Source organism: Anopheles arabiensis, chromosome X (assembly GCF_016920715.1).
Source record: "Anopheles arabiensis isolate DONGOLA chromosome X, AaraD3, whole genome shotgun sequence".
Taxonomy (NCBI): Eukaryota; Metazoa; Arthropoda; class Insecta; order Diptera; family Culicidae; genus Anopheles; species Anopheles arabiensis.
The window spans coordinates 21176110-21191284 of record NC_053519.1 but is presented as its reverse complement, the minus strand read 5'-3'; the positions used below and the strand labels follow the sequence as shown (position 1 = coordinate 21191284).

The 15175-nt window shown below is 43.1% G+C and overlaps 1 long non-coding RNA gene across 1 annotated transcript; it reads left to right on the top strand.

Annotated features, from left to right (window-relative positions):
* The first annotated feature begins 12124 nt into the window (after positions 1 to 12124).
* LOC120906427 lies at positions 12125 to 13128 on the top strand. Its single transcript, XR_005740090.1, has 3 exons — positions 12125 to 12515; positions 12586 to 12687; positions 12766 to 13128. It is a non-coding gene; the product is annotated as an uncharacterized LOC120906427 (long non-coding RNA).
* The last annotated feature ends 2047 nt before the right edge of the window (positions 13129 to 15175 follow it).

The window sequence follows — 15175 nt, the reverse complement described above, 5'->3', positions numbered from 1 at the left end:
GCGTATCGTTTATAAAAATCGTGATAAGCGAAACCAAAAATGGTGTTGCATTTGGTTTTATGGTGGAATTTGTAACATTTATTATACGATTTGTTATAATTTAGTTTGGGTTAACTAGACAAATAACTATTATAAAATTCATTCAATTAAAATCTGTACTCATATGGCAGAACGGGTTGAAAAATATGTATTATAATATGCGAGTATAAACATCGAAAAATAAAATGTATTTATTTTTTATGCCACGATATACGCTTGATCTTGGCACTCGGCATGATTCCAATATTTGGCCATTCGATTCGAAGCATTCTGTTCCATTTGACAACCGTTTGAGTGCCGTGATCTTGTAAACGATTTGTGTGAAAAAAACTAATTGTTTTAAATAGTAAGTGAAATTCAAATAAGTAGTCATTCTCGTGATACAATCGTCAACTCGTACCACTCAATAACATCGGCCCCCATACGCTGGGATGATTATCCTGCTATGGGCATTTAATAAGTTACTGATAGCCAAGCCTATTAGTGGTACAGGTGTGCCAACAACCAAAAATGGTTGTTGCATCTAAAAAGTTTAAAAAATGCTAGATAATCGATGCATGCTTTATATTGGCACAGCTGGTACAGCCTACTGGGCATAGGTTGAACCAAAGTGAGTTGACATATCAGGTGGGGTTATCCAGTGCAATTTGACGTCTAAAAACGAAAATAGGAAGAAAACCTGGTTTGTCAGTTGGATCCATAACAAACTGGGTGCTTTGATGATTGTTCCATACACTTTTTTCTAAGTCTATCCCAAGTTTTCACAATTTTACACGATATTTGAGAACAATCAGAGGTCTGTTGAATGAAACAAAATGATGTATTCAAGGGCACTCTGATAAGTTCCTTACTTTAAGTATGATACCGTATTTGGTTCGATTGGTACATTGCTCCTTGCTTGCCGACTGAACGGATTCAATAAATGTTTCCTATATATCAGATTTTGCTAGGGAAATGTGTTATTGTAATCCAGTAATCATCAGATCATCATTATAATCCAAGAACTGACCGTCACGTAAGTTTTTTGGCTTCTTTCTTCGTGCTACGCCTGAGTAAAACCACATACTATTTCTGCGAGATACTAGCCGGCATCGCGAATAAATGAACACATTTTAACAGTCGTTTAAAGTTCATTTTGGTTTAACCGAGTTCATTTGTTGTTCATTCCTGTTAAAATAAACGACCGTCAAAACAGTTAACGACTGCTCGATATCGCATATAGGCAAACACGGGGAAAAAATCGAGCAGTATAATTAAACGACTGTTAATTTGTATCGCATACGCTCTTGACAGTCGTTTGTTTAACGGCGGCATAGGACCAGTCGTTAAAATTAACAAATGAACTCAATGCGTTCGCGATGCCAAATTCTAGCAAATTTTTAACGACTCTGGTTAATTTTTAACGACTGTTAATTTTAAACCAATTCTTTCGCGATACCAGCTACTGTTTAAATTTCAAGGCATACTAGATTTTGTTATGGAACAAACTGTCTAATTGCGTGTCGATGTATTGGTGAGGAAGAGCACTATAAGCCCACCTGATATATACACTCACTTTGGGTTGAACCCATCTTTTCATATCCTGTAACAAGTAACAAAATCGCACCCCCCCCCCCCCCCCCCCCTCCCCGGGATGATAGTTTGGCTTTTAAGCTCTGGGTCGGTTCTTTTGCACCCCAGGTTCACGTTCCGTTCTTTTTTAAACATGAACTAGTTCCGTTCCGTTCCTTTTTTTTACGAAATTCCCAACACTAGTCTTGAGTAGTGCAAAATACAGTGAGTGAAGCGATGAGTCAAATAAATTATTTAAAAAAAAGTGTGCACAGACTAGATCGATCCATCCGCTGACCGTCCCGGAACATGTGGGCGCTTTCAAGGCATCAAAAACATCGACGAGATTTGGCAGACGGTTTCGGTGCTTCGCTCACCCTGGAGCAAGAGGAGCCGATTAGAAGCCGGTTGTAAATGAGATGGTAGGCGTCACTACGAGGCAGTTTCACATGCGCACGTGATGAGCCATCACGCTGCTCCCAGACATTAATTAAGGCCAGCGTTGAATCTTTTTCCAAGGCAATTTGAAGTGTCTTGAGGATATCTGCCTCCATAGCCAACACGTCAATGTTTGGTATGATGATTTCCCCCATATCTGTTACGACACGGGTAGTGTCGCTCACGCCGACAGCCTCTTGTATTTTGCCCAAGTAGCCATCGGCACCTTGTTTCAGCTGGAGGCGTAAGTGATCGTTCGTCGTACGATTTTCGTGACGAATATGGCTATTCTCATCCACCAGTTTCAGATTCAACCAAACTTTCTAGTACAGGATAAAATATGTCACTCCAGCTGCCGGCTCCACGAAAATTTTATCCGGATGAATTCGAGCTGGACGATTCTACTTCTTGTTGATTTGCTTGCGTCTCAGCTGCTACTGATTATTTTGCTGTAGCGGCTGATGAGCATCAACCGATAGTTATTCACCCACGGTCGAGGATGTCTGCTATTGCTGTTGCTGCTAATGTTGCTGCCGCCGCCAGAATTTCTGGCTAGCGACGCAACCCTCGTTGAACCACCTCAATTAAGAGATCTGTAGCAGCCCACTGTGTAGTTCGCGTGGCTCGTACGCAGAGTACGAGCTGTCATCAAGAGAGCTGTCAGAATTCCTAGGCGTAAACGACCATTCTGTTTGGCGCCCATTTTGAGAGCAGACCGATTTGGAAAAGTAAAAATAAAGAAAGTTGAACTAAACGCTAAAGTGGTGACCCCGACGTGATCCGTCAATATTTTTTCACAATTACGAACGAATACAAACAATGGAGAACGAGAACGCAGCTGAACCATGTGCTCAGCATGTTTATGCTGGTGAAAGTGTAGCATCATCATCATCATCATCCGCGGCTGTTGCAGCAATTGCTACCCCGCGTCTTAACCCACCAGTTATGGCCGACACCAACATTGACGCATATTTTATGTCCTTCGAGTTTTGGTTTGCTGCATCTGGAATCACCGCCCAACATGATTCTCAACGGTACAATATCGTCATGGTTCAGGTTCCCCCGCAGAAACTTGGTGAACTTCGCACAATTGTCGAGAATACTTCAACTAGTGGAAAATACGCATATATCAAATCAAAGCTGGCGGAACATTTCACTGACAGCCAGCAGCGGCGTTTGCATCGTGTGTTGTCTGAAATGCCCCTTGGAGATTTAAAGCCTAGCCATCTTTTTAACGAGATGAAGCGAGTTGCCGGCGATTCTCTAGGGAACACCTTGCTGCTAGACTTATGGGCAGCTCGACTTCCTGCTCACGCCCAAGCAGCAGTAATCGCTTCGCGTGGTGATGCTGCTGACAAGACGACTAGTGATGAGTCAAGTACCACTTTTCACTGTGTGGTGCTGTGGTACCACGCACAGTCTACTGTGCTGTGTGTGCGTGGTACCACACTTAATGTGTGGTCGCACAGTAGCTGTGTTCCTGCACAGTTTTTGTGCACGCACACAGCTACTGTGCGACCGCACAGTTACTGTGTTATCGCACAGTTACTGTGTTATCGCACAATTAGTGTGTTTTGCACACTTTTTGTGCTCCGCACAGCTACCACACAGTTTGCACAGTTTGTGTGCTCCGCAGTACGACACGAGCGGATTTCAGATTTTGAATGTCTAATGAAAGTCATTTAAGTTTCATTTTGATGAAACTTATTCGATTTAATCTTACTTTACAAATAAATGATGTTTTAAGTATACATATTAACATATTAATACTTTAGATTGCACAAATAACAATGAAAACCTCGATTTATTCACTTGCACAGTTTGTGTGCTCCGCACAGTTTGTGTACTCCGCACAGTTTGTGTGCTCCGCACAGTTTCTGTGATCCGCACAGTTGTGCGGAGCACACAAACTGAGCGGAGCACACAAACTGTGCGGAGCACACAAACTGTGCTGAGCACAAAAATCGTGCGGAGCACACAAACTGAGCGGAGCACAAAAATCGTACGAAACACAAAAATGTGCAAAGTGTGGCACCACAGTTTTATAAAATGTGCAATTTTGCTCGCACATTTTACTGTGCTGTGTGTGCGTGGTGGCACAGTGCTACTTGACTCATCACTAAAAACGACTATAGCTGATGCTATTGTCGAATCTATGAGACTGCGAAATATTAGCTCTATCGGTCAGGAAACAACTACAACTGCTCTCAATGTAACATCGAGTGACCAACAGATTCAGGATCTTAAATTGGCAATCGACGCATTATCGAAACGACTCGACAAGATCCATCCTAATAACCCCCAAGGTCGATCCCGTTCTCGCACACGTAGTACGGATGCTGATCGCGCTAGAGACACATCAAATGGGCCATGCTGGTATCATCGTACTTACGTAAGTAATGCTAGAGTATGTCGCGCACCTTGCTCTGTAGGTAATTGGCCTTCTTCCAGCCAGCAATGACGCCACTCTGCTGATGCTGTGGAGGAAAATGGTGAACTTTCCTCGGCAGCCACAATCTGTCGACTGAAAATTGCAGATTTTTCTACTCATATGCAATTTCTTATCGATACTGGAGCGGATGTTTCCGTCGTTCCAAAAGGATTAAAATCAGCCAGAGTGAAGCCTTCGTCCATCCAATTGTTCGCCGCTAATGGAACTGCTATTAAAGTATACGGTGAAGTGTTACTGAAAGTAAACCTCGGCCTTCGTCGTGAATTTGTGTGGTCGTTTCTCATTGCTGATGTCTCAACGGGTATCATCGGAGCAGATTTTTTACGGAAGTTTGATCTTCTCATTGACTTAAAACGTGGCCGCCTCATAGACAACACTACCAATTTAGAGTCACGTGGTTTTCTTACCAGAGATATTGACATTTCGGTGAAAACTTTTTCCGCGGCGTCGCCATTTATAGATTTACTAACTGAATTTCTACAAATAACACACCTCGCCCCTATGGGTACAACAACTAAGTCTTCTGTTATGTATAGAATTGAAACGACTGGCCAGCCTGTATATGCTAGACCTCGAAGACTTTCACCAGAAAAAATCGAAGCAGCCCGTAACGAATTCGAACTTTTGATGAAATTGGGAATATGTCGTCCATCAAGCAGCAATTGGGCTAGCCCTCTCCACATGGTCAAGAAAGCAGATGGAACATGGCGACCATGTGGAGACTATCGTGCTCTTAATGCTCAAACTGTTCCGCACCGATATCCGTTGCCGTATCTCCAGGATTTTACATCAATGTTACAAGGTAAATGCATATTTTCTAAAATTGATCTACAAAAAGCATTTCATCAAGTTCCTATACATCCGGATGATATTCCGAAAACAGATATTACGACGCCGTTCGGAATGTACGAATTTTTATTCATGACGTTCGGTTTGCGTAACGCGGCTCAAACCTTTCAGCGATTGATACATGAAGTTGTGCGTGGCTTAGAGTTTGTGTTCCCTTATGTCGACGACCTTTTTGTAGCGTCCAATTCTTCCGATGAACATAAACAACATCTGAGACAGTTGTTTGAGAGACTAAATGAACACAACCTAACCATTAATGTAGCTAAATGTGAATTTGGTCGCGATAAGCTAAATTTTTTGGGTCACGCTGTATCTGCTGAAGGAATTCGCCCATTACCTGATCGTGTACTAGCCATCCAAAACTTTAACCTTCCGTCGACAGTAAAGAAACTTAAACGATTCCTGGCAATAATCAATTTTTATCGAAGGTTCATTCCTCATGCCATTGAAGCTCAAATTCCATTATTGAACATGATCCCGGGAAATAAACGAAACGACTGCTCTCCTTTGACCTGGACTGACAACACTCTTGCAGCTTTCGATCAATGTAAACAACAACTCGCACAAGCCACCTTATTATCTCATCCTGCTAAATCTGCTGAGCTTTCTCTTTGGGTTGATGCCTCAGACACTGCCGCTGGTGCTGTATTACATCAAATTGTAGAGGGAAACGTTCAACCCCTGGGATTCTTTTCCAAAAAATTTGATAAAGCGCAGCTGCGGTATAGTACTTACGATCGAGAATTATCGGCAATATATTTGGCAGTGCGTCACTTTAAGTATATGCTGGAAGGGTGCAGCTGTCATATTTACACTGATCATAAACCCATTATACATGCATTTCGCCAAAAACTCGATAAAGCTTCTGATCGGCAAGCCCGTCAACTAGATTTCATAGGCCAAATAACTACTGACATACGCCACATAAATGGTACAGAAAATATCGTCGCCGATCTGCTGTCTCGCATATCAGCTATACACACATTGCCTTCGATGGATTTTGTTGCGCTGGCAAATGATCAAAAAAATGACGAGGAACTTAGCAAGATATTGCAAGGTACAACTGAATCGTCGCTGCAATTAAAATTAATTAAGATTCCAGGCAGCAACACACAATTATATTGTGATTGCTCTACTAATCGTATTCGGCCGTATGTCACACCATCATTTCGAAATATTGCGCTGCGAGCGGTACATAATTTATCGCATCCTGGGACACGAAGCACAGCCAAATTGATTCGTTTGGCCAAATATTCGAAAAGATAGCATTGCCTTTGCGAGAAATTGTATACAATGCCAACGTTCAAAAATATCAAGGCATACTCAATCACCATTATCCCAATACCCTTCTCCAGACGATCGATTTTCCCATATTAACATCGATATAGTCGGTCCTTTTCCAATCAGCAGAGGAAATAGGTACTGCTTGACTATAATCGATAGATTTACTCGATGGCCAGAGGCTTTACCTATTCCGGACATGACTGCTTATACAATAGCTTATGCTCTAGTTTCGGGATTGCGCGTTTTGGCGTACCTAAATATATTACTTCTGATCAAGGTAGACAATTTGAGTCATCACTCTTCTTGGAATTAAACCGCCTGTTAGATTCAACTCACCTACGTACAACTGCATACCATCCTCAAAGCAATGGAATCATCGAAAGATTCCATAGAACATGTAAAGAAGCTCTTCTCTGCCACGATAATGAACACTGGTGCGAAATTCTCGCAGTGATACTACTTGGCTTAAGAACAACATACAAAGAAGATATTAAAGCATCACCAGCTGAGATGATTTATGGTACCAAACTTCGTATCCCCTCTGAATTTTTCAACGATATTGGCGAAACAACAAATGAAGCTGAGTTTGTAGCTAATTTTCGAAATGCCATGCGATCATTACGCCCCAGACAAACCTCATGGCATGGTTCTCGGAACATTTTTATTCCCACCGAACTAAAATCATGTAAATTCGTCTTTATTCGCAATGATTCCATACGACCAACACTTTCACCACCGTACGAAGGGCCTTATGAGGTTATGGATCGAACAGAAAAAATCTTCAAGGTCAACGTGAAAGGTCGTACAGTATCTATATCAATAGACCGCCTCAAACCAGCCCACATCCTACAAGAATCTTCTGCAAGTGTTCCTGCTCCACCTACCAGTTCTTCTGAGTTACCACCGACTAGGACCACTCGTTCAGGCCGAAGAGTGGTGTTTCCTACCTATCTTCAACAGTACGTATCCTAGTCTCGAAGGGGAGTACTGTAGCAGCCCACTGTGCAGTTCACGTGGCTCGTACGCAGTGTACGAGCTGTCATCAAGAGAGCTGTCAGAATTCCTAGGCGTAAACGACCATTCTGTTTGGCGCCCATTTTGAGAGCAGACCGATTTGGAAAAGTAAAAATAAAGAAAATTGAACTAAACGCTAAAGATCCTCAACTATCCCCGCTGACGTTTGTGCTCCTGCGTTCACTTCGTTGTCTTCTACCAGGTGGTGCTGCTTTTTTGTTGCGACGATGGCTGTGATAGTTGGTGTTGTAGTTGCACTTCCTGCTGCTTTCGCGTTTGCCGTTCTTGATGTGCATTGGGCTGTTCACGCTGCAGCTGCATCATCTTGGCAATCAGTTCTCGATCTTTTTGTGCTTCCTCCTGCATTTCTTTTGCTTTTTTGACAAACTATTCCAGCGTATTCCGAAGTAATTCCGGTCATTTAGTAGAATGTCACGTCTCATTTAGCGAAAAATTACACTTTCAAGGCACCTTTACATACTTTTAACACTGTTTATCCGAAATATCTCAGGAGTGTAATCCAGCAAACTCTTCGGTTTAACACTTTGATTGTCGGCCTGATGTTACATTTTTTCGAGTGACCATGAGTTTGGCGCATGGCAAGAGAGCGAAGAGATCGATAATTTCTCTTGCAATTATTAACACTCTCTTGTTTCATTGTAAAAAGTGTCGTAGCACATGTCGTTCTCGCTCTTTCTCTCCATTCTCATTCGTTCTCAAGAGAATAACTGAGCGTCACACACAAAGCTAAGCGGTAAGCAGCCCCGTCATACGAATTCATATAACGCGGCAATTGAAGTCCCGTCTTAAATACCCGTCGAATTTCCCGACGACACATATCGTCACATCAACACACCGTCGATGAGAGAATGGAGATCTAAAAAATAAATCTATTGGAAAGGATGTCTAGAAGAGGAGTGTAAAGAATTCAGTTCGTTAATAAAGAAGGGAAGGGGGGAGGGGGGATGGGAACGTATGCGTGAGTCGTTGCGTGGGTGTGTGTCTACGCGAAGCTTCTTTATTTCGTGAGTTTCTGATCCAGTAGTTATCAACCTTTTTGCAGATTTTCTTCCTAGCTTTTTTGCAGCATGTACAGTGCATGTGGTATTTCGCGCATGGCCATAATGTTGCATGTATTGCATGTGTTTCTTTTTAAATGCGAAAAAGCAATTTCTTTATAACCACAACCAAACCTCCCATACTGACCGATTTGTTTTGAACATGTATCAAAACATGAAAATAAGAGGTGCGGATGTAGAAAATAACACTGTTTATTTATGCATATATAAGGACAAATGATTACATATTTACATATTATTTCCCTTTTTTACAGATCAATGCATTAGAAAGTGAATATGCACATTCGCATTACTTAACAAGACTGCGTCGTTACGAAATTGCAGTCTCGCTTATGTTAAACGAAAGACAAGTTAAAGTATGGTTCCAGAATCGTCGGATGAAAATGAAACGTCTGAATTCATCATAAAAAAATCAAATGAATTTCAAGCTTAAATTAACTATTACAGAATTATTGCCACGATTGAGAACTTACTTAAACAATTTTACGACCCCTTAAATGGGAGCTTATTGCCTCAAAAATTCAGGTTAAAACTATTCCTTAACGATTCCGTTTGGTAGAAAATAAACAAAGGGAGCATAAAAATAGCAAAACAGAAGACATGTGTAAAATAAACGAGAATAGCACCATTCAGCTCGGTAAAGTAAACGAGCGAATGAGATGCATAAAAAAATAACTACCAGGACTTTTGGAAGCTTATTAGAGAAAATAAAAACTACATCAAACGCGTTCGAACGTGCCGTGTTCGTGTATAAGTGTTCGACGCCTCACAGGCAAACTGGTAATAAATACCAGCAAAAACTTATAGCCAACGAATGACCTATTATTCGTATATACCAGCTATCGACAAAGTCCGGCTCACGAGCCGCATGCGGCTCTTTGGTATCGAGATGGCAGCTCAAAACAGTTAATATATTTCACAGAAATTTCACACATTTTTTCTCTTGGTCAAACAATTTGGCTCCTGACGTGAAACTCTACGAATTATTTTTACAATTTGGCTCTTTTAGTCGCAAAGTTTGCCAACCGTTGGTCTATACAATACCTATACAATTTTAAAGTCCCAAATCGGCCACGCTCTGATTGACGGAAGGCACTTGTTGTCACGACATCGACCTCGTGTGGATTAGCAAATCAAAACAGCAAACTGTCAAGGACAGCCCGAATAATTTTCAAAGGTAACCCCAGATGGTGCTGTCGAGAGAGAGATAAGGATAGAAAGATACGCCAAGATATGTGACAACCAGCTGATCATAAATAGGGCAAATTAGGTAATAGTTAGGCTAAGTTATCTAAGCGGGGTAAGGCAAGGTCAGGGCTGATCAGTTGATGAATAATAGGCGCCATCGAAAATCGCGGCAGGAGCAAAAGTTTAGCAAGAAAGGCCAGATTAATTTTTAAACTGAACGGCTATAAATCAATACGTGAGCGACAGTTATATAAAAGTTTGCACCTGTTTGTAAGCTACTCAAAATAAACAGAAAGTTACGTCCGTAGCAACATTTCAAAAATCGTGCGAAACTTTCTAACGCAAGTTATTTTCCGTAAAAAGTGTTCGCGATGACCAAGCATGGGTTTGATTGTGGTGGTTGCGAGCGGTATAACACCGTGGAAGATATGGTGCCTTGCGAAAAGTGCAGAATGTGGTACCATTACGGGTGTGTCGACGTCACTATGATGTCAAAATCATGGTACCATTTATGTGCGATGAAGGTCGCAAACTGCAAAGCTAAGGAGATGGGCCATCTAAAATCCCCTTAGAAAGCCATCGCGATGACGGGAATGCCTGGTGAAAGCCAAAAAGGCAGACAAAAGAGCCAAAAGGGTAAAGCCTCGCAGAATAATCTGGCTACAGAGGAAAAGGAGTCCACTACATTCCATGCTGCATAAAGGCCTCCTACCACCAATGCAGTGACCACAGAGCTACGAAAAAGGTATAAGCAAGAGGCACTGAAAAAGCTTATGGAAGTGCAACAGCAAGAACGGGAAATGACTATGAAAAAGTACGAGATCAAAATGGCTAACCTCAAGCTCGAACATGAAACGATTCGGCTTCAGCTCCAGGACAAAAAGGCATCAATTCGATCGAATATTTCCAAACAATTTTATGTTTTTGTTTAACACTAACCACAGAAAAAAATCGAAAGCTCCATAGCTTCACTGCTATGCTCAAACTCAATAGATTGTGTTTTATAAATCATCATTATAAGGCTGTCCTTTTCTTATAAAATGTTTTTGTTCCTAGCCTATATACCCTTTTAACATTCCGAAGAAAAATGAATAAGAATGGCCGTGTGGTCAGATATATTGCAATCAACACCATCGACCATTATTCAAATATCTCTTACTTCTGTACAAATGGTTTACCTTGGAGTTTAGTATTTAAACCAGAGGTTTCCAAACTTTTCAGTTCGCGGGCCGCATTGCTTCACAATCAACGTTGTTGTGGGCCATTTGGAAACTACCTTTAGAATAAGTGGAAGTTCAAATCTCGTTTTAATAAGGAAATATTAACAATATATATCAAATTTCTGCGGGTTTATTTTATCGAATTTTTTTTGACAGTTCGCCTGCAAACGTCAACGAGTGCAGTTGTGTTTTGATTTATTTTTGCAAGGCCCCGGGATGGCGAATAAGCGCTCACATTATGCGGACGAAACGTTCCGCATCGATTTCTCGCTGGTGCCAAAGCGACCGTCTCCTTTGGAGATTTCATGTGCGAGCGGCTGGGAATCGGTGGAAAAAGTGCAAGTCGCCCAGCTGAATAGTGCGAAGAGCTGTGTGTTTGTGACGATGGAAAGGGTGGAGGATGCGGAGGCCATCGTCAAGGAACACAGAGGAAAGCACTCCATCACGCACAAGGGAAAGCACTTTCCCATCAATATTGAGACGGTAGATGGGGCGGTAGACGTGTCCGTGCGCGATCTGCCTCATCTAATCCCGGACGAGGAAATTGTTGCTGAGATGGCACAATACGGTGAAGTCCTATCGATCACCAAGGGCGTATGGGCCCCCGATTCACCGTTGGCTGGTGCGCTGGTGCGAGTGTTGAGGATGAAGCTGTTAAAGCCCATCCTCTCCTACGTAACACTCTGTGGGGAAGTTACAGGTGTGTCCTATCGTGGTCAGGCACAAACTTGCCGCAACTGTGCTGCACCGGTGCACCACGGTTTGAATTGTGTGCAGAACCGGCAAAATCGGTTTGCGAACGTTGCACAAGTAAAGGCCACGTATGCCAGTACCGTTAGTGCAAAAACAGTTGCACCCACACCACAAGCAGCGTCACACACTGCAGCAGGCAATAGTGGCCAGAAGAAAAAAGAAGAAGAGCCGCTCAAGGTTCCTATCGGTGGCGACATCTACACCTACACACGCAAACGTGGAAGATCCCCAATTACAACCGAAGCCTGTTTCTCCCAGTTTCAACCCCCTCCTGTCCAAAAACTGCCTTCGCTTACTATTTCTATCCCATTTCTACATTCCACAACGTTTGTTGCGTTCTCGCTCATCAGGGTGTTAGTCAATTATCTCTTGCCACACGAAGAGAATTCTCCTGCACTCTTCGTGTGTTTGATTCTACCCATCCCTGTTGAACACAAGTCATTTTCTTCCATCGCACTCATCTGGGTGTTTGCTCTTTTCCATCCAAGCCAAAGAGCGACTTCAGTGTGCTCTGAACCGTGGACATGAGAGTGTGTTTGTGTGCTGCGTGAACTATTTTTCCTGCGTAAAACACTTTCCCGTACTGCACCATCCACGGTGTTCTTTCTGCTTCATCGGAGGACGAATTTTTATCATTTAATTGTTTCGGTAAGTGTCCTTTTCTAAGTGTCTAGTGTTATGTGACATTTATTCTAATTAAAACATTGCACTTTACAAGTTTCAGATGTGTGCTGCTACCGCTAGCTGTTCTCAGAACCTCTTCAAATTGCGACACTGTGTGCATAGGCGTTCAAGGTTCAATTGATCCTCGAGCACAAAGGTAAGTTTGTCACATCTTTCAATCAAGTGTATTTTTTTTAACAAAGTATGTCTATTAATTGTGTACTTTCATCAACAGCCTTCATACAACACCACGGTTGAGGCGCGCCAAATCTGATGACATTTTTCCTGAACCAAGCAGGCTGAACACGCGCACCGGGCTCCGGGCTCCAGCGCGGTGTGAAGAGGGAAGAAGAAAAGACAGAATTGGAAACAGCCGCGCCAGGCTTCCAACCACCGTGTGTGTGTATGTAAGTATGTGAGAACACATGTGTGAATCCTCTTGTGGGAACTGCAAAAAGAAGAGAATAAAGAGTGTGAAGCAGCTAGACTGCCGCAACCAAATCAAGAGAGTGAATTCTCATTTCAATCCGAAAAACTGGGAGAGAGTGATGACATGCGAGAGAGAATAAAACTAAAAACACGAGAGAGGGCAACACGAACCCACCCAAACGTCCAAAACGCGATGAATGGGTAAAACTATGGACCTGAGATGGGGCCCTATCTCAGTACCCAAACTAGTACCCAAAGGTAGACAATTTTGGACTTATTTTTTGAGAGAGAGCTTAAAAGCTGATTCCTCCCCTCTTCTCCACTTCTCTCTAGAATTCCATTTGCATGAGTTCTAGGAGAAGGAGAAAGGGAAGGAGATGAGAAGTAAGTGAATTTAAGTTGATGAGGAAGGGGTGGGACACATTCACCAGTCACCGCCAATATCGAGAATTTGACATTGGCCGGTGGTGTTTGGTTCATCAGCGTTCCGTGTGCACGCTTAAAGGAAATGCCCTGTATATTTCCGTACAGTATCTCATTGCGGCGGAACCTTACAAATGTTATTGCGCAGACGAATCAGGAATCGCGCATCGGATCGATGGAAGAAGGGAGTACGAACGAGGGGGGAGAAGAGGATGCACAGAGAAAAACGCTACACATTCACTCATACATTCTTACAGCAGCAGGCAATTCGCGAGAACATGAAATCGGGAGAGTATATTTTAACGCTCGCGAATGAGTGCAAGCAGGTGCGGTATAGAAGGTAGAGCAAGACAGCCCAGTTTTTGTTCAAGTTTAGGTCCAAAATGTTTCCTTGGGAAGCGCTTTCGGGTTTTTTCGCCTTCGCGCACATTTTGCTTTATGCGCGCGACTAAGTGAGCCTTGATGAGCGCGATGGCTCCCATACAAAGGCCTTCGGCTTTGCTATCTGGGTAGTTTGCTGCAGTCCACGGTGATACTACTCACAGCCACGCACTTGGCGATACACTGTGGATGTTCAGAATTCAGTGGTGCAAATACACACATGCATACAATTGGCGACACACGCTCTGCTGTGCGGTGAGATTTGTGTTCTGTGGTCAGTGGTGTAAATATACACACACACGCACTTGGCTACACACGCGGTTGGCTTGGCAGAAGCGCATACACACAAGTGAAGCGCGTTGCGTTCCGAACCTGCCAGGTGCGATCCGTTCCAGCATGCAAGCATCCGGACCGCGATCCTTATTTTTAACCCAAGCAGGTTCAAACTGAACCTGTTGCTCCCACCGTTCTTTGCGATCCGACCTGATCCGACTGTTATCAACGATCTTATCGATCCGATCTGAACCGGCTGCTCTCAGCGGTCTCGGCGATCTGTGCTGGGCCGGTTGCTCTCAGTGCTTATTGTGGTCTGGCCTAGAACGCACGACATTCTTCTCTCTTTGTATTGATGAGCCGGTTTGCCGGTTCAATGTAAACCTGTTTCTCTCAGCGTTCTTTTCGATCCAGTCTGGAACGCACGATCATCTCATCTCTTTCATACGATGGGCCGATGTGGTACATACAAAGGAAGCAGATGAAATCTGAACCTGTTTCTCTCAGCGTTCTTTTCGTACCGGTAAAGAACGGCGTTCCCTTCTCTTTGGTTCTTTCTAGTATGGACACACACACACACACACACACAGACACACACACACACACACACACACACACACACACACACACACACACACACACACACACACACACACACACACACACACACAAACACACACACACACACACACACACACACACACACACACACACACACACACACACACACACACACACACACACACACACACACACACACACACACACACACACACACACACAAATTCTGTTTATGTGAGTGATAACAGCGCAAGCCATACTCTCTCAGTCAAAGAGATAACGGTACAACACCTGAGCCGTGAAGCCAGAGAAGGATAGAGATTTGTGGGTGGGAAGCTAATCGCCAAAATTTAAAGAGACAATCCTGCACTAGCGGTAAGCGCAATGAATGAAATGTTTCTCTTCTGCCATATGGATGTTATCAGTATAGGTGCGTTATTTGGTCTGGATTGTGGTAGTCAATGAATTGCTATGTGTCTGGTGCTAAGCTGCTTCGTTGCGCATGCATCTCCAATGAACTCGTTTGAATTTTTACCTGAGATCTTCTTTGTGCAACTCAATATTGAGGGTGCATGACA